The sequence below is a fragment of the Lygodium microphyllum genome, chromosome 22 (assembly GCF_053477565.2).
Source record: "Lygodium microphyllum isolate KBCC chromosome 22, Lygodium_microphyllum_v1.1.10, whole genome shotgun sequence".
In the NCBI taxonomy this organism is placed as follows: Eukaryota; Viridiplantae; Streptophyta; class Polypodiopsida; order Schizaeales; family Lygodiaceae; genus Lygodium; species Lygodium microphyllum.
In genome coordinates, this window is record NC_141156.1 from 133,145,547 (window position 1) to 133,151,726 (window position 6,180).

Below are 6,180 nucleotides of genomic sequence, written 5' to 3' on the forward strand. Positions count from 1 at the left end.
ATTGTATATGGTAGTTTGGGCTTACAATATGACATTTAAGACATCTACTGGCCACACCCTAATCAAGCTTATATATGGGAAGAGTGTGTTTTACCATTGGAAATAGAGCTACCCACTATGCAATTTGCTCTTAATCATTTGTTGGGTGAGGCAAAAGTATTACAAGAAATATTTATTTCACTTGCACATCTGGATGAAATGTGATTGCAAGATTTATTACATCAAGAGATAGCTAAGCATCAAATGAATCATCTTCATGATTTGAAAGCAAAGAACTATACCTTCAAGAAAGGATAGTTAGTTTTATACTATGATGCACACACGTGTTGTTTCTTGGGAAACTAGAACCTAAGTAGAATTGTACCTACAAAATAGTTAGGATTGGAAAATATAAATCCATGTCATTACTAGCTGATTTGCAAGAAGTGGAGTTTAAAAGTAAGGTTCATCTTAATAAGATTAAAACTTATTATCTTTAGGAATACTAATGAGATAACTATCTTCCAAGTAAGGCTAAATCAATTTGAGACTTGCAAGAGAGGCTAAAGTGAGTTGATGGCACGGCTAATTCCCTACTTAGAACACCCATACTTGGAACAATGATACCATCAAGGAAGACTTGTTTGGTGGAGTAAAGGTTATATAGTGTTTGAGAAATAGGACATGACATTTGTTTGGGAGATCAAAGTCTTCTACCATCACTACTTACAAATTTTGACGAGCCTCCTTGTGGGATTTAATGAGGAACGAGGGATAGAGCCTTTGGTTCATCCTCTGAGTATGCTAAATTTTGACTGTCATAGTTATGAATAAAGGAGCCAATGATGGCTAGATGTGTGAACCCTTTACGAACATACACGTTATATTTTGATGAAGTATCCACCAAGGGTCCGAATAAGAATGGGAGTATTGGGGTAGTCATTAAAGATCCCTCACATAAAGTCATGATGAAATTGGCTACCTACCTTGGAGTGGGACTTGTTAACAATATGGAAAAATATAAAGACTTGATCATGGGATTTAATATTGCTAAGAAAGGTGATATTCACCAGTTATTAGTAAAAGGGGATTCCTAATTGGTTTTGAATCAACTAAATGGGGCGTACACAGTACGAAACCACATTCTTCATATGTATTATCATTTTGTTATGAGCCTGATTGATGATGTCAAGAAGAGGATATGAGAGAGAGAGAAGAATAAGGGAGAGAGAGTGCATAAGAGAGAGAAAGACTGCAAGAAGAGAGAGAAAGAGGGTGACAATGAGAGAGAAATACTATGAAATGAGAGAGAAAGATAGGAAGGGAGAGAAGGAAGCCATGAAAGCTTGGGAGAGAGAGGTGAAGATGAAAGGAGACTTGTATTATTATTTGATGGTGAAAAATCAAGTCCCTAACACCTTATATCCAACGAGTGTAGCTAGTATTTCCCCATTATTAGATCCCCCTTTCTTACATTACATCCCCACCTGAAGGTTTTTTCCCTAAAAAACAATTTGGGAACTTATGATAACTGGGCAGGAGCAGATCAGAGTACTGCTCTGCTACATTATTATAGGGGTATACTAATGAAAGAAGATGTATTATTGCGTATGATGGGTCATTGGGGTATGTACGATACATGGGCCTTATTGGGGAATTATAAAAATGAAATTTGATCCAAATATCTTGAGTAAATGCGAGCTGCAGATAGTGGACAACAAGCTATTTACTACAGGGCGCTACTGTAGTAAATCTATCATAACTTTCTATAGTAGGAGACTCCGATCAAGGCATGCTACACATCAAAATGGAGCTCTTGGTAAGTGCTCTCAGTCCATGTAGGTTGGGTTTGGTTTTTCAGAATTTAGAGTGAAATTCGATGTAAAACAGTGACATGTCTGCAATCTTTCTTGCACTAAAATATGGCCATAGATAACCAATTTGTAGCAAAAAGAGTCTACCAAAAATATGGATGCTGGTCTAAATGAGATCCCAAGCAATCCATTAACCTCCTGGATCAAAAGGTATTCCATCATAATGATTGTCCAAGAGAAGAGAATGCCCATCAACCACATACAACAATCCACCTAGATCAAATGGATACAATGAAGTATCCCCATAATCAAGTTGATAATCACATCCATAATCTCCCGGATTATAGGGAAGCACAATGCCATCTTCATATTCATGTGTGCCCAAATCATGTATTATATCATCATCGAACATATACAAGTCATCGTAACCATGAGCAAGGTACTCATTATCAAATGCATTCAATGGCTGTTGTAAACCTTGATTAAGTGTAAAATGATGCTCAAGAAGGTAACCATGAGGTTTTTCCAAGAGTCTAAAACCTTCAGCATAACCATCTACTTTTGTGAGTGTCTCATGTGATTCTTTAGCTAATATGTCATGAGCTTGTACATCTTGCTCTTCACTATTTCCTTCTTGTACATCTTCTTGGTCTTCTTGTTCTTTTTCCTTCAGTTAAATCTCCAACCACTTAGAGAAATCGGCATTAAGTGTGTCCATGGTGACTCTCATGTGACACATTTCCTTTATCATCTCAACATGATTTTCCTTCATCATCTCAACATGATTTTCTATACTGTGTACATCTTCTTGTTGATCATGTTGCTCATTATCCCCTTCTTGCTGTTCAACTTGCTCACTACTCTCTTTTGCATCATCAACACCTTGAAAAGAGCTCATCATTACATTTGGGTGATCATGAAGTCTGAACTGATTGGGATATGGGATACCATGGTAGTTATTAACTTGTTGCTCATCAAATCTAGAATAGTACTGATAAGCATGATCCTTATTGTCATGTCCATAAGAATTGGGTTGCTGAATAAAGGAAAGTTCACATGTATAATCATGACTATGTTGCCGAAAATCTGGATGCTCATAAGCATAAGCATGTTGCCCATAATAAGGTTCAATGGAATGATACTCTACATTATGACATGGTACATCATATCTATAAGCATTAACATGTTGTCCAGATGTACTTGCATATCGCTCATGTTCATTTGCATGTTGCTGCTATCCATATTCATAAGATGTATGTAGATCATAGTGTGTACCATTAGCATATACATGTTGGTCATAAGCATAAGCATCGGGTGCATAATGCCCATGAGAATACTCATCATGACCATAATAATCATCATGTTGTTGATAATATTAAGGGTGATGAGAATCCACACTTGATTCAATTCTTTCTCTATTGTCTTTGTCCACCTTCATAAGAGAAATATATCGATCAATTAAAGCTCCAAGTTTTTCAATATTAATGTGTGTTTGAAGACAACCTTGTTCACTAGAGCTGGAGCTATTGAACTCAATTTCCATTGTAAGCAAGTTGCTTTCAGAATCTTCTCGTTTCATGAGCATCAACAAAGCTTCATAACTTCTCTATTTCTCTTCTTGTCTTCCACAAGGTGAATTGCATCAATGAGCTATGTCAATTGCTAAGATCAGCATTGATGCCTCTAGTAGTAGCTGGGTCATCTCTGTCAAGTACCAAGATCAGTCTTTAGCAATCAAAGATCTTGCTCAAAAGATGTTGCAGCACGGTCAAAGCTCTAGGGTTGCACAATTAGTCAACAATTCACCTTCCTTGGAATTTTTAAAGCCATTAGCATGTCCTTTCTCTAACATGATAATCTTATCAGTCAGAGATCTAAAATGCATGCAATAGTGTCTAAGCAGCCTCTTCTACACGATTTTTACCTATGGACATACCAACACCAAGCATGGAAGTGCCAGAGTTTGTCATTATTGCTTTCACATATGCAAAATCTACATTAACAAGACCTTGAATTGTAATGATGTCAAAAATGCCTTGTACACCTTGTTGTAATACATCATTAGCCAAGAGAAAAGCATCCTGCAAAAGTGTTTGTTCTTGGGCAATGTCAAGCAGTCTATCATTTGGTATCTCAATTAATGTATCTGCTAACTTTTGAAGCCGTTCAATGGCCTCTGATGCCTGCACAGGCCTATGATGTCCCTCAAAATTGAATAGATATGTAACCACCCCAATCAGTTAGATTGCATGCTTCTTTAGACACCCGAGAAACTACTGGAGCTGCACTAGAGCTAATGCCTTCACCCATTCCAACAGTTATAAAAACTAGTTTTGCATTTGCAAAAAAATCATGAATAGCATCTTTAGATTCCTCTGTTGCCTGCTCACGAAGCTCTGGTTTAGCTCTAGTTCCTAATCCCCGTGTTATTCTGAGTTAGGGAGATCTTTTGATGAAGCTTTTGCAAGGGATGCTAAGCTATTGGGAAAAAAAAAACACGAGTGCTAAAAATGAGGAGTTGCGATCAGTATCGGCACAACTGAAGTTGAAAATTTAACAACTCCAATTCTAGCCACATTTTAGCCCCTCTTCACCATTCTCTGCAAGTTGAGGCGCCTTATTTCGACCTGTCTTGAATGCTGCTAGAGAAGGAGAAGCATCCAAATTGTTGACCACAAGAGAGGAGTTTCCATCACAATCATCACAAGAAGCTCAACCTCGTGTTGGCTTGTCTTGTGATACCTTCAAAAAGAATAATTTCCCTCAAGAAGCTTCCTCTTATGGTTTGTGTGATGAGCTTGCTTCACAACTGGAATGGCTTTTTGCTTTCAATGAGGACTCGTCTTACTCAGGATAGAAAAATTGCCTCGTTACTGAGTTCAGGGAGCTTTATGTGCCTCTGACAAGAACAATGGCATCGACGGGAATGGCAACAAGGGGCCTACCAACAACAAGGGAGGAGGAGGAGGGCTTGACATTGTCATTCCAATTGACAAGTTCCATAGCACTAGTCCAGTTTCTATGTTGGAATTGGAAGGCAAGGATCGTATGATGTTGCTGTGCGCATACTCTACCATGCATTGCAGCCACTGCATGTGCCGATCAGGGCAAGAAGCAAGAGGGTGAGGAGTGGGGGGAGGGTGTGGCCCCTTGACACCCTCATGCCAGACTTGCTATTGCGTTGGGATGTACCTAGTGCAGCTCTTGCAACACTATCTATGACTGCTTCCCTTATAGATACTGCCTTGATGGGCTACTTTTTCAACAAGCTACCCATATCCTTAGATGTGGCAAGTTTGTTGTAGCTAAGATCAAGAACACTCAACTTTAACATCCTATGAAGGCCTTCAACTTTAGCAACTTTATTCCCTCCTAGATAGAGTTCCTTAATAAAAGTACAATTGGCCAAATCATGTCCCATTTGGGAGATGTGATTGTGAGAAAGATTCAACACTCGCAACGAGTCAACTCTCTGAACCCTTCAATCACAAAAATCCAATTTCTTGATAGATCCAGAGAGTGTAAGCTGTGGGGTAAGCATCTAGCTGGAACTCAAACTATGTAGTTTGTAGAAAGATTGAGATTTTTTAGCACACTAAAGCTTCCCAGCAATGGGACTTCCATCAAACAAAGACCAGTATTATGTGCAACCGTTGAGAACGCATTCAAAGACCGTATGGCTGCATTGGCAAGGGCATGATCCAAGGAAATCATGTGAGTACTACCTTATTGAAGTGGCACAATATCACTACTTTCACCAGCGAGAACCTCATCTTCTTTCGCTACTACTATGCCAATCCTCTCCTTTTGCTACTACTGCTTCCCTTTCTTCTCACTGCCAACACAGTTGCGATCAGAGGATGAAACAAGGTTGCAGAAGAGTCTGTGTCTTCTTGAAGATGAGTCTTCAAAAGACATCAAAGAGACTGAATCTGTAGATGTTTGGATTCACGACGCAGAGTTTGACCAACATGCTTATCCGATAACAAAATCTGAAGGTCTTCTAAGCAATTACTAGAAGATCTTGGTATGGATGATGCTGGTGATTTTGAAATACATGAGTAGTCAGACCATTTGAAGACTAGTAACTTTGCTCTTCATATTCGTGTCCTCACTTTAACAAATATTGTTGTCTTACTGTCCTCTATAATCTAGGGTTTTCTGAGAATAAAGAAAAGGCCAAAGAAATTGAAGATAAAGCTCAAATCTCCATCACATGAAGTGCCAATGCCATGGCTATGATCTCTTTGTTGATTAAGCTCTTCCAATGGACTTTCTTGCTGAGAAAAGTGAAGAATTTTCTTGATGTCCTGAAGCAAATAAACACTCCATAAAATGGTACTTGATCTCCTCTAAATCACTAATGGAAGGTCCTCCAAAAACTCCT